The sequence below is a fragment of the Capra hircus genome, chromosome 24 (genome assembly GCF_001704415.2).
Source record: "Capra hircus breed San Clemente chromosome 24, ASM170441v1, whole genome shotgun sequence".
Classification (NCBI taxonomy): Eukaryota; Metazoa; Chordata; class Mammalia; order Artiodactyla; family Bovidae; genus Capra; species Capra hircus.
In genome coordinates this window covers 7138562-7166169 of record NC_030831.1, presented here as the reverse complement: position 1 = coordinate 7166169, position 27608 = coordinate 7138562, and the positions used below count along the sequence as shown (strand labels likewise).

The window sequence follows — 27608 nt, the reverse complement described above, 5'->3', positions numbered from 1 at the left end:
GGTCCGGGCCGAGTCGCGGCGTTCGGTTCGCTTCGCGGACACCTTGGTGCCTCCCTTCTGGGTCACATCTATTGACATTTGTCCCGGGGCAGGTCCCGGCCCAGAACTTGGAACGTGTGCGGTCGTCTGCAGGCCAACTTCACGTTTAGTCGGCATGTGGAATTCGGGGTTCCCAGCCCCACTTTTTGGAACTCAGGGCCAGGTGGGAATATGGGGACAGACCTCAGGCTTCCGGTAGTGAAATATAATAATGTTGGATTCAGTTCCACGAATGTTTTCTTGAAACGTCTGCCCTGGAAAAGGAGACCTGCCACTTTACTGTGGATGAGGATGGAGAACGTAGTAATCACAGTTACGATGTGAATGAGACATAAAACGTTGCCCAAATACGTTCTTCATGGACTGCGGTCCTTGGCTGCACACATGTCTGTCATCAAACAAAAGTAAACTGCCCTCTCCTTTAAGATGAAACGGCAGAGGTGTTCCCAGCCGCAGTAGGTGTGCAGTGATCTTGACTTTTTTTTTCTTTTTCTGATTAAAGCAACAAATATCACAACATGAAATCTACTTAGCTTACTTGAATGAATGAGTGTTCAGTGGAATATGTAGTGCTGTGGGGAATGTTTTATTTAAAAACATGAATGGCGCTGTTTATCAAGTTTCACAGAGAAAACCTGGAAACAGCCTGTGATCTGCTTCCGGTGCGGTCTTATTCCTCAGTATTTCTGCATCAGGTAGCATGGATATGGTTAAGTTTCAGAGGCCACGCCTGCTCCAAGCAGAATATGTGACCAGCCCTTTGGTTCCGACAGGGTCCCTCATGGTTTCTTGTTGCCTTTGGGGAGGCTGTCAGACTGGCCTTGGACTTAACTAGGATTCTTAGAAGAGCTCACCTGTGACCTGGCAAGTACTTTCTACCCGTCTGGATAGGATCCCCCATCTTATTCACCAAAACCTTTACCTTTTGGGGGCCTTCCTTCAGTATCTCTTTTGAAGAACTTTTTCCCCTTACGATCTTAAATACCTCCTGAATTGGTGGGAAGTACCTGGCACTGCCCCTTTCCCTTCTCTTACTGGGAAGGTGGGCAGGCCTTAGACATGGCCTCCCCAGGACCCAGGGGCACACCCTTGGGTGTCACCTGACACCCTCCCCTGTAGCACCTTGTAGGGGAGTGGCCAAGCAGGGGTTGAGGTGCCATTGACCTGGGCTACAGCCAACCTGGGCAGTGCCCTGGGAGGAAAACTCAGCTGTGCTGACTGGATTCCTAATCATCTCAGGCTCCTTTTAATGGCCCTCTTTTTAGGGAGCAGAAGCAAGCATCTTCTTAAAGCCTGTCTTGCTAGGTAACCATCACTCTTTAGAGAAAACTCTGGTAATTTTCTCCCTTGTGATCAGTTTTCAAGAAGCTGTTTTTTTACTAGTATTTCCTTTGATTTGGCTCATGGAAGTAATCGTGTGATCTTATTTCAGAGCTATAATGTAGCTTCCCTGGTGGCTCAGATGATAAAGACTCCGCCTGCAATGTGGAAGATCTGGGTTTGATCCCTGGGTTGGGAAGATCCCCTGGAGAAGAAAATGGCAACCCACTCCAGTGTTCTTGGTTGGGAAATCTCAGTAGTCTGGTGGGCTACTGTCCATGGGATCGCAAAGAGTTGGACACACCGAGCGACTAATACAGTACTCCAAAAAAAAGGAAACTATCAGGATCATTTCTGAGTTTGTGTCAATACTGTTATTATTCACTCATAAACATGCAGTTGTGCAAAATGGGTCATGCACACACACAAGATACATACAAATATGTTGAAATATGAGGTCAAGTATTCAACAAATATGTTGAAGTATGAGGCATCCCTGGTTGCTCAGATGCTAAAGAATCTGCCCACAATGCAGGAGACCTAGGTTCAGAACCTGGGTTGGGAAGATTCCTTGGAGAAGGGAATGTCTACCCACTCCAGTATTCTTGCCTGCAGAATCCCATGGACAGAGGATACTGGCAGGCTGTAATCCATGGGGTTGCAAAGAGTTGGACATGGCTGAGCAACTAACACACACACGTGAGGTCAGATTCCCCATGTTATTTATAATCTGGTGTAACTAATGGATGTGTATGCATCTATTTTAATACTTAAAAAGGGCAGGTAGGTAAATGACCTAGAGATAAAAAGATCGCCTTTTGCTGTTTTCTGCTTGTTGCTTCTTTTATGGGAAATGAAGATTGTCTATTTCAGTTCTCCGTCCTCATTCCTAACTTCTTCCACTTCAGGACATGGCACATCTGTGGTGTCCAGTTACTTTCATAAAATTGTGAAAGTCATTTTGCAGGGGAGGCATTTATGAATTAGTGTGTCATGATAAGGGGAAACTTTCTTGTATGACTAGCTTGATTGAAAGAGTTATCCAGGTAGTAAAAGAGAAGCAACACTGGGCCGTGTTCTAAAGTGTACTGAGAGTGAAATTGTCATTAGTGTTTTTATGGTTAGTTTATTATGCTCCATAACATGTTGCTTTATCTGTTAAGTAGGGAAGACTTTTGGACTAAGGGCACATTTCACGTTAAACCGATGTCAGGGTCGATTTTGATGATTCATACAGACTTTACATTTACTTTTTTGTGACATTTGTTTTGGGTGACTGTTGGCCTTGTTGATGTTTGAAGAATAGACGTTGAATAGTCGGAGATAGATAAGTCATTGAAGATTTCCACGCTCCCTTTGCACACGGAGGATGTTTTGGAGGTGTTAAGTCTTTAGGGGGATGTGTACATTGCTAGCTTGTGACCTTGAATACACTGTATATTCCCTCGGAGTTTTATTCCTCATTTGGGGCTAAGATGGGGGTAATAATCCATCTGACAGAGTTACTGTGAGTACGCAGATGTTTTGTGTAAAGTGACATTCAAACTGTTTACCATTGTCACAAATGAGACTTCTGCCTGACTCCTCAGTTGGTCTTGAAGAACCCACTCTCTGCCTCAGTGCGGTCACGGTCCAGCCCTTCTCTTCCTCGGCATTCCAGGCTGCGTCTCAGTCCTCACCTTGCACAGGGCTGTTCTTCAGTGGCTCCTCCTGGGGTTGGTTCATCCTCGGATCGTAATACTAGGGTCACCGTCTCAGGGAAGCCTTCCCTGGCTCCCATTCCTCATAGCTCCTTCAGGGACCCCGTTTATCAGTTCGTGTGTTTCTGATCTAAGGTTCATCACTGAGTTCCTTGTGGAGGGCTGGGCCTGTGGTCTTTCTCCTCTATCCGCCTCAGACTCCTCATGCTTCCTGTCCACTGAGTGGGGACGTGGGGTGCAGAAAGCTCCTGTGGTTTCTACGTGGTTGTCCACACAGTAAAGGCAGAGGTGTGCTGCCTGGGTCTTGGACGTCTGTTGGTTTTTGTGTTTTTCTTCTTTACCCCTGGCTGTGCTGATCTGCTCAGCTGGATAAATCATAGCACTAGTAAGGCCTGAGTTCTTGAAACTCCATGGCCTACATAGCCACATGTGGGGAAGAGTCACCTCTACCTGTCGGGCCGAGGTGTTTGTCTGAATTCACTCACACACTTGGCTGGCTCATCCATCTCGTCTGGAATCACAGTTGCCTGGAGTGCGAGGAGAGGATCCGCCCCAGGGCACGTTTCCCTTGAAGTTGCCTTACAGAACTTGGTGGGATGAGACTTCAGTTGTCTGGAACCTCTGGCACCCTCAGGATGGGGCAAGAAGGAAGAACTCATTTGGAATTAGACCAGCTAGAGACCTAGGTGGCTCTGAGCATAGCTGGTGAAGGTGTGCTCTCATAGGGCTGCAGATCAAGGCCTGAATTTCAGCCCTGTGATTTTATAGGGCAGTGATTTTTAAAATAAAAATCTTATTTATCTTCTTGTAAAATAATACTAGTGTGCCTTCCTCCACATCGGTGTAAAAATTAAGTGAGATAATGCATGTAAGGGGCTTTCCTGGTGGCTTAGATGGTCCACCAGCAATGCAGGAGACATGGGTTTGATCCCTGGGTTGGGCAGATCCCCCAGAAAAGGGCATGGCAACCCACTCCAGTACTGTTGCCTGGAGAATCCCATGGACGGAGGAGCCTGGTGGGCTCAGTCCATGGGATCACTGAGTCGGACACGACTTAGCCACTGAGCACCCACAATAGTAATAATTAGTTTAAGCTATACCATAATTGGTGGCTTCCCTGGTGGCTCAGACGGTAAAGCATCCTCCTGCAGTGCGGGAGACCCAGGCTCGATCCCTGGATCAGGAAGATCCCCTGGAGAAGGAAATGGAAACCCACCCAGTACTTTTGCCTGGAAAATTCCATGGATGGAGGAGCCTGGTAGGCTATAATCCATGGGGTCGCAAAGAGTCGGACAGGACTGAGCGACTTCAATTCACTTATACCGTGATTAGTTAAAAGAAGTATTCTGATTAACCTGCAGTATCTGCATAAGACTTGGTTTTTCTTGCTAAAGAAACCTTCTGTGGGGAAAAGATATGAAACGAAGAAAATGAGAAAAATGGACATAAAAGAGGAAGGAGAATGGGAGTCTACAGAAGTACTGCTGGTGCAGCTACTAGAATTTGGGGATTACACGTGGCTACAGTGGGGCGTCCCTCATGGCTCAGGTGGTAAAGAATCTGCCTGCAATGCAGGAGACCTGGGTTCAATCCCTGGGTTGGGAAGATCCCATGGAGAGGGGAATGGCAACCACTTCGGTATTCTTGCCTGGAGAATTCCATGCACAGAGGCTACAGTCCATGGAGTCGCAAAGAGTCAGACATGACTGGGTGACTGACACTTTGACAGTGTGAGCAGCGGTGGGCTAACTGGCCCCGGGTCATCGTGGTCGGTTGGTGGGAAATCTTGAGCAGGAACATACCGCCCACGGCCGCCCACAAGGTCCCTGGCTCTTGTTCTACTACTGTGTGTTTTAATATTGTGTTATCACTCTTAACAGCCATCCCACTGAAATTCTTTCTTAAAATTATTCAAAGGACATCACACTTGGAGACTATGTTTGGGGAGCGGTGGCTATTCCATCGTCCTGGGGAGCCGACTCTTGCGTAGTAGAGAACGAGGAACGCTGAAGACGAGACCGCATCTCTGCAGGCCTGGGAGCCGAAGCCATCCGAGCATCAGAAAACTCCTGCCGGCATCACCATGCCGTCCTGAAGTCTGCCGCCAGGTGAGTCTGGTCGTGTGAAGAGACGTCTGTCTGTCTGGAGCGGTTTAGTGGCAGCGTGAGGTTATGGACATGCTTGTTTGTAAAGTGTCTCTTCCAAGAACGCAGTGGAATATGGAGCTGCTCTTAGATAACAGTTCTGGCAAAACCAGTTTAATGTTACTCTTTAGAACTATTTGGAAAAGGTGTATGCAGCAGGTGCTACAGATTGTCGTTTGGTGCTGCCTGCTGTTCTCTTGTTCTTATGTGATGGGTGGTATTCTGGCCACATTAGCAACACGCTGGGTGGTGAGAGCAGCAGGATTAATAAATACTCTTTTAAAAAACGGAAGATGAATTTTTTACTGGTAGACTTGTCACTTCATGTGATTTCCCTTTTGTTTTGATGTTTATAATAATAGTGAAAGTGTTTTTGGTTTTGAAGGTATCGTCCCTCTGATTAAAGTCATTTCTGTCTATTCACATTGCTTTTAACATAAAAATATATGTATATATATTTAGGGAATAACATTACTACCAAGTATCACTGACTGTCAGAGTGTATAAACGTATACCAAACAAAAGAATTATGTTAGGATTTTAGTGCTTTTGTTCATTTGAAGAATTACTGCCTTTCTCAAATTAGAGGGCACCTTCTGATAACATTATCCTCATGCAGACGATGAGGAGGCAGGTAAGAGTGGTTACGTAATGTGCCTGAGTCGCGTACCACGTTGCTGGCAGATTTCAGAATGCAGTTCCCCTGGCCGTCTGTGCAGGATGTATTACTTCTGGTATCCAGGGAACGTGGACTGTGTCTTCAAGGAGGATGTCACAGTTGAGCTGACTCTGGGACAGCAATCGGCAGGGCTGTCTGTGCAAGGACAGTGTCGAAGACAGGCTGAGCGGCAGGAGCTGTCAACCTAGAGGCTGCTTTCTCCTCTCTCTAGGTGACGTTGCCTGGTCTCTGTTTCTTGGTTTACTTCCTTGATTTGATGGAGCTCATCCTTGTAACTTCCTAGAAAGGTGATGAAGTGTGAGATCTTATATGTCAGAAAATGTCCGTGTTCTATGTATTTGATTTGTTGTCTGGCTGTGTTCAGACTTCCTAGGTGGCTCAGGCAGTAAAGAATCTGCCAGCAGTGCAGGAGACCAGGGTCTCTGGGTCTGGAAGATCCCCGGGAGGAGGGCACAGCATCCCGCTCCAGTGGTCTTGCCTGGAGAATCGCAAGGTCCCTGTGTTAGTTGGCACAGGATAGGTTATGCTGCAGTGGCAGATAAATGTCTGAAACCTCAGTATGTAAATGATGCTTCTTGCTCTCTTTCACCAAGTCCATTGTCGGGGGCTCCCCTGGCGTCTTCCCGTCGTATCACCTGGTGGCCCTGGGTTACCCCAGCAGGTGCAGAAGAGAGCTGATAAGCTAGCACGAGATGTCTCGCCCAGAAGTGACTCGTGTCCTTGTTGCTTGGAGTCCGTTGGCCGGAATCCGTCACGTGGCTGTGTGGTTGCGGTGTGGGGGGTGTGCTCAGGCAGAGTTGTTGATGTGCACGTGGGCTGCACTGGAAGCGGGTTTCCTCCTGAAGTTGAAGGCTGACTTCCAGCTTTCAGTGTTACCACTGTGTCAGCTGCCATCTCTTTCCCTGTCATGTGTGCGTGATTTTTTTTTCTCTTTCTGGAAGCTTTATAATATCTTTCTATTATCACCTAAATTTTAAAATTTCACCACAATGTGCCTGATTATTATTTATTTTCTTGGGTGTGTGTACTGAGCATTCCATGGAGTCTTTAATTTTTTTCCCCCCTTCATTTGCTTTCTTTTCCCGATTAAAACTCTTCTTTGTTGAGTGTTGGGTCTCCTAGATTGAAGTGTTAATTTTTTTTTTTTTTAGCGTTTTCTCAAATATTTAGTTTGGTTTATTTTGTGATTTTCTTGGGGGGGAGGATTTTCTCAGTTTTTCTTCTATTGAATTTTAATTTTGGCTGTAAGAGTTTTTGTTTTCTGTTTTCCACTCCCGCTTTTTAACGGCTAGCATCTGACTCTTGTTTCGGACTTGTGATATTTTTTCTTAGGTTTGTTTTTTCGTTGCCTGCCCTTGTAGCAGGCTTAAATTTCATTTATCTGAGCTGGTAACACTGTTGTCATCTGCTGTTGTTTGCACTCCAGTTTTCATTGTCCTTGTGTTTTTTAAAAAGTTTATTTAATTTTTAAATTTTTTAATGTTTTGGTTGAGTGGCTGGTGGGATTGAACCAAGGCCCCCTGCAGTGGAAGTGCAGGGTCCTAACCACTGGACCGCCAGGAAATTCCACATTCCTTGTGGGTTTTTTTGTGGTGATAAAGAAGTGTATGTTTCATCAGAAGCTTGTCCAAAGTGTTTGTTTTGCCAGCATCAGGGAATAATAAAGTCTTTTACTTTGGGGGAAACCCGCGTCTGATTTTTCTTTAAATAAAGATTTTCATTGTGTTTTCAGTTAGTGCTGTCGTGAAGCCACACCCACGCCACTGAACTTTGTGGAACTTAATTTACGGAATACCTGCTGGTCTGCAGTGGGCAACATGAATTATTTTCACTTGGATCATTCTAAAAGTATGAGAGGTCCCCTGTTCGGCAGCCTTGAATTAGTGATTACTTTTGATAATTAACTTATCATTTTACAATGTGTATGACCTTTTCCATTTTGTAAGATATTTCTATTTACTTAATAGGGCTGCATCATTTATTTGAATAATTATTGCTCTACGGGATCTCCTTTATCACTAATTATCAATGAATGAAGTTTGCATTCACTCTTAAATCTTACGTGGATTACTTTTTGTATCCCAAATGTGCTATTCTTTATTTGTGTATACTTACATAAAATGAGGAAAAGATTGTTATAGCTAAAAACTCTTACTCTCTAATGCAAATCACATGAAAAACTTAAATGTTCTGTGCAAAAGCACTTGAGCACATGATTGACAAATTGCCTTTTAAATTGGAGCTTAGTGTTGAGACCTAAAGGCTGAACGCAGTCAAAGCAGTTGCGTTACTTTTCAGTTATTTTTATGTGCATGTTGCCACTAGGAGTTACAAATTTTTGCTTTACTAGTTCAGTATATTTAAGAGACTTTGTGTATAAACAAATCTTGGAAGAATGAAAAGTAGTGAAAGAACTTCATCATTACACTGGTACAGCACCCCTGCCCCTGAATAAAAGTAAATATCAGACAGACACTTCAGTTCAGCTCAGTTGTGTCCGACTCTTTGCGACCCCATGAATCGCAGCACGCCAGGCCTCCCTGTTCATCACCAACTCCCGGAGTTCACTCAGACTCGCGTCCATCGAGTCAGTGATGCCATCCAGCCATCTCATCCTCTGTCGTCCCCTTCTCCTCCTGCCCCCAATCCTTCCCAGCATCAGAGTCTTTTCCAATGAGTCAACTCTTCGCATGAGGTGGCCAAAGTACTGGAGTTTCACCTCCAGCATCATTCCCTCCAAAGAAATCCCAGGGCTGATCTCCTTCAGAATGGACTGGTTGGGTCTCCTTGCAGTCCAAGGGACTCTCAAGAGTCTTCTCCAACACCACAGTTCAAAAGCATCAATTCTTCGGCGCTTGGGCCCTGCTTAATTGTCAACAGTTGGTCAAAAATTCTCAAAGGATCTTACCTACTTGGTAGTTTAACCAATAGTTTACAACTTCCTTGTAGGCAGTGAAAGTGGTGAGATTATTTGGGAATTTGCTGTTTTTTAGCTAAGACATTGGTAAGTGCCTGGAAAGGTGTAAAAATGTGTACATTTAGAAAATGATCAGCCTCCTCTGGTGGCTCCGTTGTGAAGAGTCTGCCTTCCAGTGCTGGACACAGGCGCGATCCCTGGTTCGGGAGAACCCACGTGCTGTGGGGCAGCTAAGCCCACGCGCCCAGCCCCTGAGCGTGTGCTCTAGAGCAGCAGGAGACACCACCGCAGCGACAGGCCCACGCACCGCAGCTCGAGAGGAGCCCCTGTCCTCAGCTGGAGGGAAGGCCCGAGCAGCAGCGGAGAACCAGCACCGTAAACAAACAGTTTAAAAGTAAATAGTGTATCATCAATTTGAAAATAAATGAAAAAAATAAATAATTTAAAAATTAGCCTGTATATACATGGAGACAGTAATGAATTGGTAATAGGTGTACTACTTTTTAATGGGTAACTGGTGGTGCAGTGGAAGGATCTGCCTGTCAATGCAGGAGATGTGGGTTTAATCCCTGGGTTCTGAAGATCCCCTGGAATAGGAAATGGCAACCCACTCCAGTATTCTTGCCTGGAAAATGCCATGGACAGAGAAGCTTGGCAGGCTACAGTCCATGGGGTTGCGAAGAGTTGGACACGACTGAGCAAGTGAGCACACACACTTTTCAAATCCAATGTGTTAAAATCTCAGTAAAAAAATCGAGGAGCGGGTTTATTTCAATAATCAAATCTTATAAACTAGCTCCACTGATGGTTTAAATGACTGAATTTATGAATTTTTCTATATTTAATAGGAATGTGTTGGACACAATAATAGGAAAATGTATTTAGAAATGCTCACATAAAAGTTCTCTACAGGTTAAATTTCTAAGTCTCTGCATATTTTTGTTCTCATTGAATCAGATAATTTTAGAGCTTCATGTGTTTTAGAGATCAGCATCTTCATTTTATATGGGAAATTTGAGACTCTGGAGATTCGCTGTGTTGCACAGAAAACTTAGTGCCACGGTATGGTTTTGTATCTAGCCCACAAAGTGGGAGTTGGAACTTGAAAATTTATTAGAGCTTTTGTTGTACTCATAAACATCATTCTTAATTTTAAATTATATGGCAACTTAAGTCCATTCTTCCCAACTTGATTATCCAATACGACTGAGAGACTTAAGTCAACACAGTGTGTGCGTGCTCAATTGTGTCTGACTCTGCAATTCCATGGACTGTAGCCCACCAGGCTCCTCTATCCATGGGATTCTCCAGGCAAGAATACTGGAGTGCATTGCCATTTCCTTCTCCAGGGGATCTTCCCGACCCAGGGATTGATCCCCCGTCTCCAGTACTCTTGCCTGGAAAATCCCATGGACAGAGGAACCTGGTAGGCTGCAGTCCATGGGGTCGCTAAGAGTCGGACACGACTGAGCAACTTTACTTTCACTTTTCACTTTCATGCGTTGGAGAAGGAAATGGCAACCCACTCCAGTGTTCTTGCCTGGAGAATCCCAGGGACGGAGGAGCCTGGTGGGCTGCCATCAATGGGGTCGCACAGAGTTGGACACGACTGAAGTGACTTAGCAGCAGCAGTAGCAGCTCCTGTATTAGCAGAGGATTTTTTTCCACTGAGCCACCTGGGAAACTCACTTATCTACCTTTATAGCCATCCAAATATTCATACGACTTCTTAAAGCTTATTGTGCAAAGATCAGAGACTCTAAAAGAAGTCAAAGCGATTCTATTATGTTTACTACATTTCACTTATTTAGTGAGTCAGAGATTTTATGCTACTTGCAAGCTACCAAGTTAGCCAAAAACCGTTCCATTGCTGCTGCCAGAAGACATGAGACTCCTGGGTCAGAGATAAAGGACTTTATTACTCAGGATAGTAACAGGCATCTGTTGCCAGTTCCCTGAGCACCGGTGCCACAGTGAGAGAAGATGTGGGGGTGGAGGGGGTGGGGACGGAGCAGGAAACCAGCGAGGAGGCTGCCGCAGTGAGGCCCATGGCCAGTGTGGTGACTGGACCCACAAGTGAGAGGGCTCTGCCTGTGGTTTGAAGACAGGGATTGAGATTGGATGTGAGAGAGAGAAAGAGGAGAGCCCTGGATGGCGCTGAAGGTTTTGATCTGAGCAACTGGAAGAGTGGAGTAGCCATGAATGAAAGTGGGAAAGAGTGCAGCTTGAGCAGGTTTAGAGCTGGGATGGGAAAAAAAAATCCAGATTTTCATTTTGAACGTGCTTGAGTCTCAGGTATCCATAAGACAGCGCAGCGGCAGGGTCCAGAGAGGAGCTGGCTGGAACTGCACTGCACAGAGGCGCGGTTCGGGAGCCGGCTGCACATCAGTGTTACCTCGTGCGTGAGAATGAGGGACGTGAGTGCAGACGGAGAAGTGACCAGAGTCTGAGTGCCCGCCTGAGCGTGCCTGGGGTGCTGCTGGTCCGCGGGAGGTCAGCGCTGAGAGTCGGCGCTGGATTTGCAGCGCAGCCAGCATTAGTGACCTTGGCAAGAGCGGTCCCTGTAACCGCCGGGGAGAAGGTCTTGGGTGGGAGTTTCAGAAAAATGGGGGCAAGGGTGTCCTCACGTATTCGCGTGGTTCCCCCAAGGTGTTACACTGCAAGGGGATTAAAGAGAGAGAAGCATAGAGGAGGGGGGGATGGTTGGTTTTTATCTTTGAGGAGTGGCCAAGCAGAGGGGACTCGTTGGCAGGTGGAGGAGACGGCCGCAAAGCGGAGCGGCCGTGGAAAGGTCCGTGGGTTTATGGTGACGGGGTGGGCGTGGGCTGCCGCGGCGCTGCAGAGTCACGTTTGCTTCTGAAGGTCTCGATTGTCTCTGGGAAGTAGGAAGCGGGGCCTTCAGCTGAGATAGAAGGTGGGGGAGATGTAGGAGGTCTGAGGGAAGATGAGACGTGCTCGGCTAGGAAGGGGAGAGCTGAGTGGATCAGGGGATGAACGTGACTTCCAGGCGGCGTTCAGGCTGCCCCTGAGGCTCACGGAGGTGACTGCACACTGAGACCAGCCAGACGGCCCGTGTTTCTCCAGCCACGTTCCCGGGGAGGGTGCAGGCAGAGTCTGTGTCCCCAGGGTTGTGGTTCGGTCAGGAGAGTTTTTCAGAGTGAGAATGGGGGAAGGGAATTGAAGGAATGTTGTATGGAATGACGGTGATTAACCGTGGAATACAAGCCACTGAAGAGCTGGTGGGGTTATTACTCTTAACGTTTAAACTTTGACTATTTCAGTCCAGACTACATATACACTAAATAAAATGTAATGTCAGATTGGCAAAAAGTTATTTTAAGTGGGCTGAGGAGAAGGAGGAGGCTGTCTAGGTTCTTAATACAGCAAAAATAATAACAGTGTTTTTACCTGTTGACATGCTTTTTTGTTTGGTGGTCATGCTGTGCCTAAAAAGCGAGGAAAGGCTTTGCACTCTCCTCTGACTTGATGGATTTACTCAGCCATCCCCTTCTAAACAGTGCCTTACCAACAAACAAGCCTACAGACCTTGTTCTGAAGAAAACACTCCATGTTTTTTGTAAAATATTTTGAAAATAAGGTATTGGACATTATACTTAAACAAAGTCTTCTGTAATCCGGTTGACAGTTGTATTTCTTTCTGGTCTGATTTTCCTCCCTATTCTTTCTACATAATCGAGGCCACACTTTACATAAGATTTCATTTCCTGTGTTTTTGCATGTAACAAATGAACAATATGAACTTTTCCCCCATGTTATTTATAACTCTGTATAAATATCAGTTTTAGTGGTTCCCTAAAGTTCCATTGTGTAGATGTGCAAGAATTTTGTTTACAGTTCTCATAATGTTGGAAATTAGAATGTTTCTGATTTTTTAAATTTAAATTTATTTATCTTTTCACTACATTATAAATGCAGGAGATGTTATTATGCTTTGTTTTCCTATTCAGGATTTATAAAAATAGCATTATCGGGTCAAAGAGTATGTTTTTAAGAGTTGCATATAGCCAAGTGATGTTTTACAACTATATTAAGATGTTTTCAACTAATGAATATCATTATTTAAAAGAATCTTTGCTGATTTGACTTGTGAAAAAAGTCAAGACACAAGTACTATACAGTGTAGAAAAAATAAAGGAGACGATCTATACAGACTGCCACGGGGTGATTCCTAGGGGTCTGAAATGCACCTGCCTTGTCATAAGTCTTTGTGGTGTGCACATCTAGTTATGCCTTTTAATCGTTTTCCATATAATAAAGAAAAAAAGAAGAATGTTTAAAAGCCAGCCTATTTTACATTGCCACCAGCAATGTGGGAGGGTTCCCCTTTCTCTCCCTTCTTGCTGACTCTAGGTCTTGCCTGTCTTGGGGTGGGTCATGGTCCCTCATTTACATTTTCCTCACCACCAGTAGTGTCAAGCACCTTTTCATGTACTTACTAGCCATTTGTATGTCTTTGGTAAAAGGTCTTATTTAGATCTTTCGCCCACTTAAGAACAGGTTGTCTTATCATTCAGTTTTAAGAGTTCTTTATATATTTGTTGTGGCTACAAATCCTTTATCAGATACACGGTAAGCAAATATTTCCTCCCAATCTGTAGCTTCTCTTTTCTCTTAATGTTGCATTTTGGAGCACGGAAGTTTTTAATTTTCATAAAGTCCCAATGCTTAGTGGTTTTTATGAATAAGTTCTCGGTTGTATGCAGTTAGTTTATGTCTAAAATGCATCACTTCATGGGAAATAGATGGGGAAACAGTGGAAACAGTGTCAGACTTTATTTTTTTGGGCTCCAAAATCACTGCAGATGGTGATTGCAGCCATGAAATTAAAAGATGCTTACTTCTTGGAAGAAAAGCTATGACCAACCTAGATAGCATATTCAAAAGCAGAGACATTACTTTGCCGACTAAGGTCCATCTAGTCAAGGCTATGGTTTTTCTGTGGTCATGTATGGATGTGAGAGTTGGACTGTGAAGAAGGCTGAGCGCTGAAGAATTGATGCTTTTAAATGGTGTTGGAGAAGACTCTTGAGAGTCCCTTGGACTGCAAGGAGATCCAACCAGTCCATTCTGAAGGAGATCAACCCTGGGATTTCTTTGGAAGGAATGATGCTAAAGCTGAAACTCCAATAATTTGGCCATCTCATGTGAAGAGTTGACTCATTGGAAAAGACTTTGATGCTGGGAGGGATTGAGGGCAGGAGGAGAAGGGGACGACAGAGGATGAGATGGTTGGATGGCATCACGGACTCGATGGACACAAGTCTGAGTGAACTCCGGGAGATCGTGATGAACAGGGAGGCCTGGCATGCTGCGATTCATGGGGTTGCAAAGAGTCGGACACGACTGAGCGACTGAACTAACTAACTAACTAAAATGCTGAAATGGTCGCTCTTGACAGTTTGGCCAAGCTTTATAGTTTTTACAGAGAAAAAAACTTTATATAGTTTTTATAGAGTTTTTCTCTGCTTTTTACAGGGAAGATTTATCAGTCTCCCTTTCCATCACGCCAGAAGTGGATCCCCCTTGGTACATACTTTTAAATTCTCATTTTCAGATGAGGAAACTGAGGCATGGTGCCCAGGGTCATTAGGCAGTGGTGACTGCAGAGTCCTGCTCAGAACCACAAGGCTTTGTCCTTCCAGCTCCATACAGTGTTAATGCAGTCAGATAAAATGACATGTCATCAGAAACTGCCAACGGTCAGCTCTTGTGTCTGTTGCTTGGCAAATTCCTTTGCAACTTCAGGCCAATTGTTAAACATTCTAAGGTTTAGTTTACTCTTCTATAAAATAGAAATAAAGCTGGAACCTTGAAAATAGAGTTATTCTGAGGATTCAGGAAGATTAGTGTGCATTTTTTTGTGCGCAGTAATCCCCCTGGAGTTGGTGGTTGTGGTGGTGGTGGAAGTAAGTCAACCAGCAGAAGTGATTGCAGTGGGTGACAAAAAGCCTCTGCCTCCTGGGGAGTGAGGTCTCTCCTCTCAAGGATGAGAGCGTCATTTGGGCTGTAAATGTGTGTCTTTTACAACCCTTCTGCAGATGTTTGCTTACTTACATTCTGCACTAGGATCGAAGGCCCTGGAGGGTCAGGACTTTATCTTTCAGCTCTGGTTTGCAGCTCTCTCCTCACACTGGTGGAGGACGTGCAGTGTTTTATCAGTGTGAAGACACGTGTGTGAGCTGGAGTGATAATACCGCAGGAGAGGGAGGCAAAGAGGTGAGCACAGTTAAGGGAACTTACAGAAGCGGTAGTGAGTGGCGAGGATGCCTTGTCCGGGGTGAGCTCAGGTCCAGGGGTTGTTAGGCGCCAGGGCTAGGTAGGAGCGGAGCCCCGGGGGAGTCTCAGTGGGAAGCAGAAGACTGAAACGAGAGTAGGGTACCGGGGGCGAGGCCAGGCCAGGCCCGGGGTGGGGGAGCCGGTGCATCAGGAGCTTGGAAGCTGGGGAGGACTGGAAGCAGTTCCAAGAGGGTCCACAGAGATGGCTGATTCAGGAAAGCTCTTGAGACCTTTGACCCCGAGGGCATCAGCGTCCTGCTTTTGTGACCCCGGGTGGCGAAAACACACAGACAAACGCTGTTTACCTAGCCTGCGGGGAGGAGGGGGTGGTGGTGGCTCTGTATAAAGTAAAACCTCAGTAGTCACGGGAAGGTCCTCTGTGGGAAATGTACATCTCCTTGCAGGTGTGGCTTCCTGATCCCATGTCCACCGCCTGGACGTGTGGTCACTGATACCCGGAGACTTTACTGTATATATTTAACCATATAAGTACACACATGGAATCATATTTGCCTTTTCTTTTGTAGCTGGCCTTTTTCCAGTGTCTCTTGGACCCTTTTCTTTATGTATATAATACTCCATGGTATTGATGGACTGTAACTTACTGAACTAGTTCACTAACTGTTGATGTATGTTTTCACTGTTGCTCCTGATATCCAGATCAGTTCCACGTTTTGACCAGAATGCATTATGCAGCAGAAGTCTTGCGCAGTTTAGATTAAGGGGATCATCCTGCAGAATCAGGGTGTGATCAGAGGCGAGTGCTGTGATCTCTGCCTCAGCTTCCCCACTCGTACAGAGCGGGCGTTACTCTTGTTCTTGCCGCCTTGAGCCGCAAACACCTGTGTCGCTTAATCTGTGGGCGGCATTTTTAAGGACATCACATTTATGAGCACTTTGAAACCTCACTGCTAACTTGCGTGATGGGCACCGATACCTCTAAGGTGACACAGCTGATGAAGTTGGAGCTGGGGTGCAGGTGACCCGGAGCAGTCTAGCTCCAGGTGAGTGCTTCCTGCTGTGTCAGACTTGGTACTCCTTATGCCTAGAACTAAACTCACTGGGTTATGAGGATTAAATGAGATGCAGTATATTCCAAGGCCTGGCACATAGTAGGCCAATATGTGGCCTATATTTGCTAATAGTAGGTCATTGGAGAAGGAAATGGAGACCCACTCCAGTATTCTCACCTGGAGAGTCCCATGGACAGAGGAGCCTGACAGGCCATGGCCCATGAGATCCCAGTCGGATATGGCTGAAGCGACTAAGCACGCACACATGTAGGCCATTACTAGGTAAATGATGGAGGAATATTAGTTTCTGTTTTTTTTTTTTTTAATTCTCTGTAGCACATCATTTTCCATATGTCCCTGTTTTTGGCGTGTATATATATATCTAAACGACAAATTCCTAATAGCATAATTATTTGACTCAAGCATATGTGAATTCTAAAATTTTGATAAATATTTTCAAGTAATCCTCCACAAGTTGTACCAGTTTACACTTGAGTTAGTTAATGGTCAGGGCTAGTTCCCCATACCCTTGCCAGCGTTGTTATTGATTTAGTTTTTTCAAACTCACCAGTGAAGGATATTATCTTGTTTTGTTTTGAATTTTCTTGTTAGTGAATTTTTAAAGTTAACATATAGTTTCAGTCAGTCCAACTCTGCGACTCTATTTACTGCAGCACGCCAGGCTTCCCTGGCCATCACCAACTCCCAGAGCTTGCTCAAACTCATGTCCATCGAGTTGGTGATGCCATCCAACCATCTCATCCTCAGTCATCCCCTTCTCCTCCTGCTGTCAGTCTTTGCCAGCATCAGGGTCTTTTCAAATGAGTCAGTTCTTTGCATCAGGTGGCCAAAGTATTGGAGCTTCAGCATCTGTCCTTCCAATGCATATTCAGGACTGATTTCTTTTAGGACTGACTGGTTGGATCTCCTTGCAGTCCAAGGAACTCTCAAGAGTCTTCTCCAACACCACAGTTCAAAAGCATCAGTTCTTTGGTGCTCAGCTTTCTTCATAGTCCAACTCATATATCCATACATGACTACTGGAAAAACCATAGTCTTGATTAGATGGACCTTTGTTGGCATAGTAATATCTCTGCTTTTTAATATGCTGTCTAGGTTGGTCATAGCTTTTCTTTCAAGGAGCCAAGCATCTTTTAATTTCATGGCTGCAGTCACCATCTGCAGTGATTTTGGAGCCCAAGAAAATAAAGTCTCTTACTGTTTCCCCATCTATTTGCCATGAAGTGATGGGATTGGATGCCATGATCTTCGTTTTTTGAATGTTGAGTTTTAAGCCAGCTTTTTCGCTCTCCTCTTTAACTTGCATCAAGAGGCTCTTTAGTTCTTCTTCACTTTCTGCCTTAAGGGTGGTGTCATCTGCCTGTCTGAGGTTATCGATATTTCTCCCGGCAGTCTTGCTTTCAGCTTGTGTTTCATCCAGCCCAGTATTTCGCATGATATACTCTGCATTATAAGTTAAATAAGCAGCATGACAAGATGCAGCCTTGACATACTCGTTTTCTGATTTGGAGCCAGTTCATTGTTCCATGTCCAGTTCTAACTGTTGCTTCTTGACCTGCATAAAGATTTCTCAGGAGGCAGGTAAGGTGGTCTGGTATTCCCATCTCTTTAATAGTTTACATACAGTGAAACGCATCCTTTATAGTGTACAATCTGTTGAGTTTATACAAATGCATTCAGTCATGTTGCTATCACCACAGTCTCAGTGTATCAGTAGAGTTCCATCATGCCCGAATTCCTTTAATTTCTTTGTGGTAGATAAGTTGAAAATCTTCTAGGGTGTTAACTGGCCACTTGAATTTGTCTCCTTCTCTTGCTTTCTTGATTTCTCTCTTGCTTGCTTTTTTGACTTTCCTTCTGTCCTTTATGTGTCAGTTTTTCCTTTTTATATTTTGCTCATTTGCTTCTAGAACTGTGTACCTTTCTCTTGCTGATTGCTAAGAGCATGGTCTATGCGACAGAAATTCATCCTTGGTCATGTGTGTTTGTAGGCTTCTCTGATAGCTCAGTGTGGTTTTTAAAGGAAAACAAAACAAAACAAAACAAAAAACCTGCCTGCCAACTCAAGTTTGATCCCTGGGTCAGGAAGATCCCCTGGAGAAGGGAATGGCAACCCACTCCAGTATTCTTGCCTGGGAAATCCCATGGACAGAGGAGCCTGGTGGCCTTCAGTCCACGGAGGTCACAAAAAAGTCAAGTATGACTTAGAGACTAAACGATAGCAACATATGTGTTTGCAGTTTTCCTCCAGCTTGTTTTTTGGGTTTATTTATGCCGTACATTTTCATTGTTAACGTTTGTTGATCTTTTCCTTTATGGATTCAAGCTTTTATGTTATGCATAGAAACTTGTTGTCTTAAGTTTTTTAAGGGTTCTTTCAACTTTCATTCAGTTATCTATTTTGTTTGCAAATCTGATCCTTCTGAAATTTATAGTTGCATAAGAAATGAAGTCAGAGTCTTGCTTTCCCCACTGCGCTCAAGTGGCTTTCCAGCCTTCTCTCCTCGCTTCCTTAATAACCCACCTTCCGTCCAGTAGTTCAAGCTGTCTTCCTTGTCACAGACTCCTTCCGTGTGTTGTGGTCTGTCTCCTGAGTTTCCAGCCTTCCTTCGGGTCTGAGCTCTGACAGTGCGTGGTGATCCTGTGCAGCTCATCCTTTTCATTTGTCCTGCAGCGTCTTCCTTAGTTCTCTTTTCAGCTCAACATCATCTTGTCAGGTTTCTTGCAAAAACATCATTGATGTTTTCATGGGGTCTTGAGCCTAGTATTTTGACAGGATTGAACTGTTTTATTGAAGAACATAATGTGTCTTTAGGTCTTTTATGCTCCCTTCTGAGGAGTTTGAGAATTTTTTTCATAAAGTTCAGGACATTTAAAAAATTAATTTCATCTTTTTTTTTTCCCATGGGTGTACATTTGTTCCCCATGCTGACCCTCCATCTTTTAAAAACCATTATAAGAAGAATCTAGTCTTTTATTATATTTTCTTATCAGCTTTTTAAAAAATATAGAATTACTAGTGATTTTTGTGTATACAGTTTATAAGTAGTTACTTGACTGACTTTTCTCCCCCCACAATAGTTTTTCAGCTGCATCTGTTGTGTTTCCAAGTATTCAATCATGTCATTTGTAATAATGATAAGTTGTTTCCTCCTTTCCAATATTTATGCTTCTTACTGTTGACAGATTAACTGGCTACTCAGTTAAAATAATGCTAATTAATAGTATTGATAATTGGCATCCTTGTTGCCGCCTGTCAGCATTTATTCATTATGGTTCATAATTTTGTTATGGTTATTGTGTTAAATGTCCATCTGTTTCTGTTCTGCAAAGACTACTTTTGAGGCGAATCAAGAATTAATGTTATTTCTTTCAGATCTTTCTTTTTATTTACAGCTGTGATCATAATATTTCTTCTTGATCTATGGTAGATTATATTAGTAGATTTACAAATACACAGTCATACCAGCAAACCTGGGATCTATCTTATTGAGTTGTTTCTCCCTACCACTCTCAATGTTTGCTGATATTTAAGAGTTCTGTTTTGGTATTCATAAGTTAGATTGGTGTTTTGGGTGTTTTTTTTTTTTTTTTAATTTGTTGTTTTAGTCCAGTTGTGGTATCAATGTTCTTTTGACTTCAAAATAAATTTGGGAGTCAATTTTTTCCCTCTCTGCCCTGAAGTAGTTTAGTGAGTATTGGATGTAGTTTAGTATTGGAATATTGGACGTATGTCTTCAGTGACTTGTCACTTTATCTCCTCAGGGGAAGAGAAGGCCGTGCTAGTTCCTGGGTACTTTCTCAGGTTCTTTGACGCTGTCAGCCTCTTTTGGGTTCTTGCCTCCTCTGATAGAATTTTGGTATAATATATATCAGCCATAATATTTTCCATTTCATCTGAGTTTCAGCTTAATTTTGATAGCATCTCCACATACTTTTACATATTTTGATTTCTTATAGATTTATTGTTAACTGCTCTTCCCATTCGGAGAAGGCAATGGCACCCCACTCCAGTACTCTTGCCTGGAAAATCCCATGGATGAAGAAGCCTGGTGGGCTGCAGTCCATGGGGTCGCTAAGAGTCTGACATGACTGAGTGACTTCACTTTCACGCATTGGAGAAGGAAATGACAACCTACTCCAATGTTCTTGCCTGGAGAACCCCAGGGACAGGGGAGCCTGGTGGGCTGCTGTCCCTGGGGTCGCACAGAGTCGGACACGACTGAAGCGACTTAGCAGCAGCAGCTCTTTGCATTTCTATTTTGCGTAAATCCATTTCCCCCTTTTTCTTGATTCTCACAGTCAGTTGTTATTAGCATATGCCTTTTTTCACAAATTCTTTTCTGTTAGAGGATCTTTTCCGAAAATAATTAGTATTGATATTTACTAGTTCATTGAAAAACTGCATGAAACTGTACTTTTAAACATTTTATTTTAAATTAAAATAAGTAAATATGCACTCTTTGTTTCCAAGTGTAGGACCAATGTCTTTCTTTAAATATTCGGTGACTAAACTTGGTTTGAATTATGTCATCTCTGGCTTTACATAATGCGTCATCTATGATTTTCCAGTTTGGCACTTAACTTTTAAGTAAAATTAGAAGTTAATCACATTTGCAAAGCAGTCTTCATACAAAGGCATGGATTTTTTTTTCTTTTTTTTTTAAAGTACTGTTTTCATAGTTCTTTAGAGTGGTTTTGTTTACATCTAATTTCACAGAAAAAAATTTAGCTGTCTGCATTTATTTAGTGTTTATGAATCAATTAACTTTTTTTTTTTTTAAATAAAAAGAACTTAAAAAAAAAAGAATCTTAAGTTTAGCGAAGTTTGGATGAATGTCAGCAGTGTCCAGGAGCTGTTTCAGGTACAGGGGTCCAACTAGTGACCAAGTGATAGTGCTCCCGATGTAAAGCAGTAAATAAGCAGATATAATTCAACTGATAAAACATTATATCATATAACATATGATTGGAGTTTTAAAAACCAGCTCTCAAAGTCATTTTCTTCTTATAGTTGGGTATATCCCCTGCATATTTATTGCCGCAACAAGCACTGGGCCCTAAATTCCATGGCATCTCATTTACACTGGCCATTACCCTTCTTTTCTTTTTTGTTGGTCTGTTCCTTTCTCTCATTTCTATTTCTCCCTTCATGGAAAGGCTTTAGTATCTGGTTTTTATTTTCCCTTTTTTTAGGTAAAGGTGATGACAGGTAGTGAGCTGACAGATTCAGGAGCAGGGAGTGGGATCCAGGGCACTGACCTGGAAGGGCATGAGCCATAGCGTGCGGGAAGACCGGCTGGACATTGACCTGCAGAGAGATTTACAGCGGTGAACTAGCCTCCTGTCTTGCTGACTTTTTATGTGGATGCTTTGCCTACATTAAAAGTCTTTCTCTTTTAAACTGTCTTCACAGATAGTTTTAACTTATCAATCCTCAGAATACGGTCTGTGGATCCTCTTTCATCATAACGCTAAAACATTATTTGCCTTTTCCACTGTTTTTGCCATTTCTGCTGAGGGTGCAAAAGTGCCGTGAATAAAAATGATGGTGCCTGTTCACAAACAAGGCTGGGGCGCCAACTGTGATAGTATTAAACTTTCATGATGGCCATATGTTCTTCACCTCCAAGCACTTGTGGTAAGAAGAAGATTCCAGTTACATTTAAGAATGTCATTGATGTAGCTATAAAAATAATTAATTTTATCAAATTTTGACCCTGAGTACACATCTTTTAAAAATGCGGATGATGAAATGGAAGTGTGTAGAAAGCACTTTTATCACAAACTAAAAGAAGGTGTCCACAGGGAAGCCTTGTGTGAGCAACTGACTTAACTAGCTGCTTTGTCATGGTGGGCTACTTTTACCTAAAAGAACAATTGGCAGATTATGCTTAGTCATCTTGAGTGCTTAGTAGATGGTTTCTCATAAATGGTCAAAGTACAGCCTTTTACTTCACTGACAGGGTTGTTGCCCATGTTAAATTCAAGCTTTCAAGCAAAAGTCAACTGCAAAACAACTTCTACCTACCACTCTTGGCTTTGCAGCTTTGCAATACTTAAGACTTTGCTTATGAGATCAGTGGTAATACTAATTTTTTCATATTGTATGATGAAATAACTAATGCATGATGTTAAAAACTCAGGAATGTATAAGAGATTCATTCAAAGTGTGGCCTAGACCAATAGATTTAAATGTATTAGAGTAAAAAAAAAAGTGATATGGTTATAGATTTCTCAGCAATACTGACTCTTAAGAAACTATCCCCTGACTTTGTTCTGTTATCACAAGAAGACCACCCACAGTTACACGGAAGGTTATTAAAGTACCCTGCCTTTCCAGTTCTGCTTCTATCAGAGGTTGGGTTTTCTTCTTCCACTTTAAGACAACATATTGTAACACATTCAATACTAACACCGACGAGAGTCCAGTTGTCTTAATAAATTGGACAGGAAAAGATTTATAGTCATGTAAAACAGTGCCTCTTCTCTCTGAATTTGAATTCTTTGGGAAAACGTATCTATTTTTCTTGAAAAGTGGTTTATGTTATCATGTAATGAATACACTGTCATTTTAAATGAATTAATATTTTTAAATCTCAGTTTTAATTTCTATTAGGAATTGAATGTAATAGGGTTAAAAAAAAAGCTCTCAGATTTCCAGAGCAACTGACTGTTAAGAAATGATTTCTGTATAACCTACACAGACAGAGCTTTTTGTAATCTTCAGTAATGTTTAAGAGGACAGAGAGGTCCCGAGACCCAAAAGTTTGGGAACCACTGACTTCAACGCTAGCACAACCAACAGGGCCGCTGTCAGAGGAGAAAATGTGTGTTTCAGTGCTAGCAACTGGCTTTAAGGTCTGATCTGCTGTTTTTCCTAGAGGCAAGTTATCTAATGTATTGGGGCAGATTTTATCTCTCTGATACCTAGTTTCCTTACTTGTAAAAATTGACAGTAATAAAGCTGTTTTGTTTGTTGAAGGTTAGGTGGTAGTTTTGATGTTGTCTTTTAAAAGTTTTTTCATTAGGTGTTACAATGCCAAGCATGACTACCACCAATCATTTATTTAAAAAGAGATTGTGAAATTATTTGAAGATGTTATCTTCTGCCTGGGTGGCGTATTCACGTCTAAAACTTCCCCTTGAACCTTTATGCACGTTTTCAAGTATTGGGTTGGCCAAAAAGTTTGTTCAGGTTTTCTTGTGAGCACTTATGAAAAACCCGAGTGAACTTTTTGGCCAAGCCAATACATGTGTAAACTTAAAATTTTACAATTAGAAAAGCAGTGAAACTAATTCAGAACATTTACTTAGGCATGATGAGACAGATGGTAGTCCTATAAAAAGATGGCATATATTTTTGGAAGTGCAAACAGAAAAACAGATACTCTTAAGAATTCCAGAGTAATTTAATCTTTGCCTAGAAAATGAAAGGAAGAGATAAAAGACCATATGGCCTGATAGAACTTTGTGTGTTTCTCATGTTTGGGATTGAATTTTGTTTATTGAATGTTATTATTAAGTTGCATATGGATTTATAGTTGAAAAAAGAAATTATCATCAAGTGGATAAATTGCCAAGTGCTTTTACTATAGTTATCAGTCTTGTTTTCTGTGAAATGGATGCGACAGTGGGAAGCAGAGATGTGTGAACCCCAGACCTAGTAGTTAGTTAGTTAGTGTTAGTCACTCAGTTGTACCTGACTCTTTGCGACCCCATGGACCGCAGCCCACCAGGCTCTTCTGTCCATGGGATTTTCCAGGCAGGGATACTGGAGTGGGTTGCCATTTCCTTCTCCACGGGAACTTCCTGACCCAGGGATCTAAGCTGGGTCTCCTACCCTGCAGGCAGATTCTTTACCATCTGAGCTATGAGGGAAGCCAGACCTAGTAAGGGTGAGTTAAAAATGATGCTTGCACATCCAAGTCAGTTACTGATTCTGCTGTTGAGGCAATTGCGTACATCAGCATCAAGTCGTCTGTCACTGTGGACCTTTCCTTTGAGTGTTCGCACTCATTTTACTTCATTGTTTATTCAGCGATTATCTGTGGCGTGCCAGTTATCTGTGGGCCAGATCCATGATGGGTGCTGGGATAACACGCTGAGCAAAAAATGCACACTACTCTCTGCTTTTGTCAGTTACAGCCTTCTGGGGTCATAGGTATTAATCAAGTAATTACACAAATAGATGTAAACATACATCCCAGATGGAAATTCGAAGCTGGAGAGGTGTGCAGTGTCCTCAGATCCCCTAATTGGAGGATTCCACCTAATCAGGAAGAGCAGTTTATGTTCCCTGAGGAATTGACAGATGAGCTGAGGTTCAAAGGAATTAGTCAGAGAGGAGAAGGAAAACGGAAACAGTTCAGGTCCAAGGAGCAGTATGTTAAAAAGTTCTATGTTGAGTGGGAATATGGTGAATGTGAATGGAGCAGAAATTGCCCAAGACAGCCAGACCGTGTAGAACTTTATTGGCCCTGTTAAGGAGCTGTGTAACCTTTTCCTATGATGATGAATTACCTCTTGAGGTGAGGTGTGAGGAAAGTGGAGGTGGGCGGGGTGTTTGATCACTGTACCTCCTGGGCCCCTGCCACAGTCCTGGATGCCTGGGACACATCAGTGAGTGGAAGAGGAGAGGGGTGACAGAGAGCCTGTTAAAGCAAGACACTTCTGTTGTCCTGGGTAAGAGGGTTTGCCGTATAGCCTGAATGGCATGATCAGGGCAGGTCTCATCGAGACAGTGACGTCGGGAAGACTTGACCGAAGCTGGGGGCGGGGGGTTGTTGTATGACGTTTGCAGCCAGCTCCCAGGCCCTGAGTGGCAGTGTGTTTATAGTGTTCTCAGAGCACCGGGAGGTGAGTGAAGAGAGCACTGGAGGAACGGGGTGAGGACAGGAGCCTCAGCCCCTGCTGTCCTTCACTGAGGGAGCTGAGAAGCTGTTTCAGGTTGCCGTCGACCTGCAGCGGGGCAGGCAGGATTTGAGGGAGTCCAGTGCCTGTGGGCAGGATCAAGTAGTCCAGATCCTGCCGTGGATTCTCTCCTAGTCAGGCCTCCTTTCTGCATCGTGTTCTGGATCTTTCTTCATCTTCTGGACTTGCTTTTCAGAACTTAACCTCCTTATTCATCTCTGAAGCTTGGACTTACAGCATGTGGCACGTGCCACAGATGTTTTCCCTCCAGCCCTGGGACGAGTCTGTGTGTCTTCCTCACTGCATTAACTGTGTCTGCACACACACGTTTCTAGTGATTAGTATATCCTTAACTGGGGGACCTAGAAGGTTGCAACTGCAACTGCTGCCTGCCAGAACTGAGGCTGAATGTTACTTAATGTCACTAAAATTATGTCACAAAATTGGGACCTTATGAAGAATTACTTGTAAATGGAAGTTAGCTGTGAATAAAATGCAGTTTTAAAATTCAACTCTATATGCAGTTGACTCACATTTGAGTCTCTCTAGTGCTTATACGTTGAACTTGAGCTCTCCTTGCCCATCCATTGTTAGAAAATTTTAGAGGCAACATGACCTGCTGGGGAAGCTTGGATAGCCCTCCCTGATCGCTCCAAATGACTCCAGGGGATTGTTTTTTTAACATTTTAACATCTTACATTTTATTCAGAAACGATTCATCTGTTTTTCAGATGAGGCGGTTTTCCATTATGGCTTGGCAGAGGATATTGACTGGTTCCCTGTGCTCTGTGCCACACAGTAGGGCCTTTTTTATCCGTTATGTATGCAATGGTTTACACCTGCCAACTCCAGCCTCCCAGTCCGTGCCTCCCCACCCTCCATCCCCCTTGGCAACCACAGGTCTGTTCTCTGTGTCTGTGAGTCTTTCTGTTCCACAGATAGGTTCATTTCTGTCCTATTTTAGATTCCACATATGCATGATACCATACGGTATTTGTCTTTCTACTTAGTCCACTTAGAATGATCATCTCCAGTTGCATCCATGCTGCCACAAATGGTGTTATTTTGTTCTTCTTTAATGGCTGAGTAGTATTCCATTGTGTTTATAAACCGCATCTTCTTCATCCATTCATCTATTGACGAACATTTAGGTTATTTCTATGTCTTGGCTGTTGTGAATAGTGCTGCTATACACATAGGGGTGCGTGTATCTTTTTGAATTAGAGTTTTCTCTGGATATGTGCCCAGGAGTGGGATTGCTGGATCATATGGTAATTCTATTTTTAGTTTTCTAAGGAACCTCCATACTATTTTCCATAGTGGCTGTACCAATTTGCATTCCCACCAATGGTGTAGGAGGGGGTTCCCTTTTCTTCACATCTTCTCTAGCACCTGTTATTTGTAGAGGTTTTTTTTTTTTTTAAACCATTTATCATTTATTTATTATTATTATTATTTTTTTACTTTACAATATTGTATTGGTTGTAGAGGTTTTAATGATGGCCAGTCTGAGGAGTGTGATCTGGTACCTCGTTGTAGTTTTGATTTGCTTTTTTCTAATAATAGAGAGCTGAACTAGCATTTTATACCATTCATAGAAAGCCAATGGGGCCTGACCCACTAGGTCAAGCTTTAAGTGTAATAGGTTTACCTGCTGGGGTTTGGGAGTTTGGGGTAACACTCCAGACACACCAGACATAATCCATTTTGGATACTGAGCCATTGATCTAATTTATCAAGAATTTGCTGATTTTCAGTTCTTATTATAAATGGTACTTTCTTTACAGCATTCCTGTTTTGGGGGCTAAACATGTTTGTTTTCTCTTGTATTCACGGCCTCTAGTTTTATGGATATTGGTAATTAAGTTTTCTTAATCTCTGTAAATTGACGGTCGTTTTTTTTGGTGGACAAAATTGGATTCGTTGCTAGTGAGCCAGAAAATGATCACTTAACACAGGGAGGTTTTTATTAGTCTTCTCATCACCATTTTCTGCCTGTTAAGACCAATAACGCAGTTTCTCTTACTGTGAAGAACTGTACTTATTGTTACGGGTGTCCCCTGTAGGTGAAAGCACCTGTCTTGGGAGGCCTGGGCTGGCCGGGCTCTGGGATCGTGCAGGTCGACAGACCCTGTTCTCAGTAGACTTGTGGCTGTGGAGGGCATGTCTAGCCTTTCCCCAGATAACTTGTCACAGATTATGGACTTCCTTTAATTCATTTTTACAGCTGTTTAAAGATTTAAAAATACACCTAGGTTGTTGAAGAATTGCTTGTGCTTGTTATGGACGTGGTGCCTTCTTTGCTGAGTGTTGGCTCTCTGCAGGACACACGCTGGTGGCTGGGACCATGTGGGTCATTGTGAAAAGGGTGACTGACTCAGTGTTAGGAAGGACAGGCACGTAGACCATAATTAGGGTTAAATCAAAGTGAGGTGCAAGGCGAAAAACATTAGGGTTTGTTCCTGAAGCATTATCAAATGTTGGTCAAATAGGCAGTGATCTATTGTGCTGCGTGAAATGGGGGGAAAAAAAATCTGTCCAAATGGAGCTTACCTTCTTATACTC

At 43.2% G+C, this 27608-nt stretch overlaps 1 protein-coding gene across 1 annotated transcript in view; it reads left to right on the top strand.

Annotated features, from left to right (window-relative positions):
• Window positions 1–27608, top strand: part of SOCS6 (suppressor of cytokine signaling 6) — a 33986-nt gene that overhangs the window by 650 nt on the left and 5728 nt on the right. The window contains 1 exon segment of the mRNA XM_018039754.1: window positions 4977–5167. The gene's annotated coding sequence lies outside the window, so the exon portion shown is untranslated.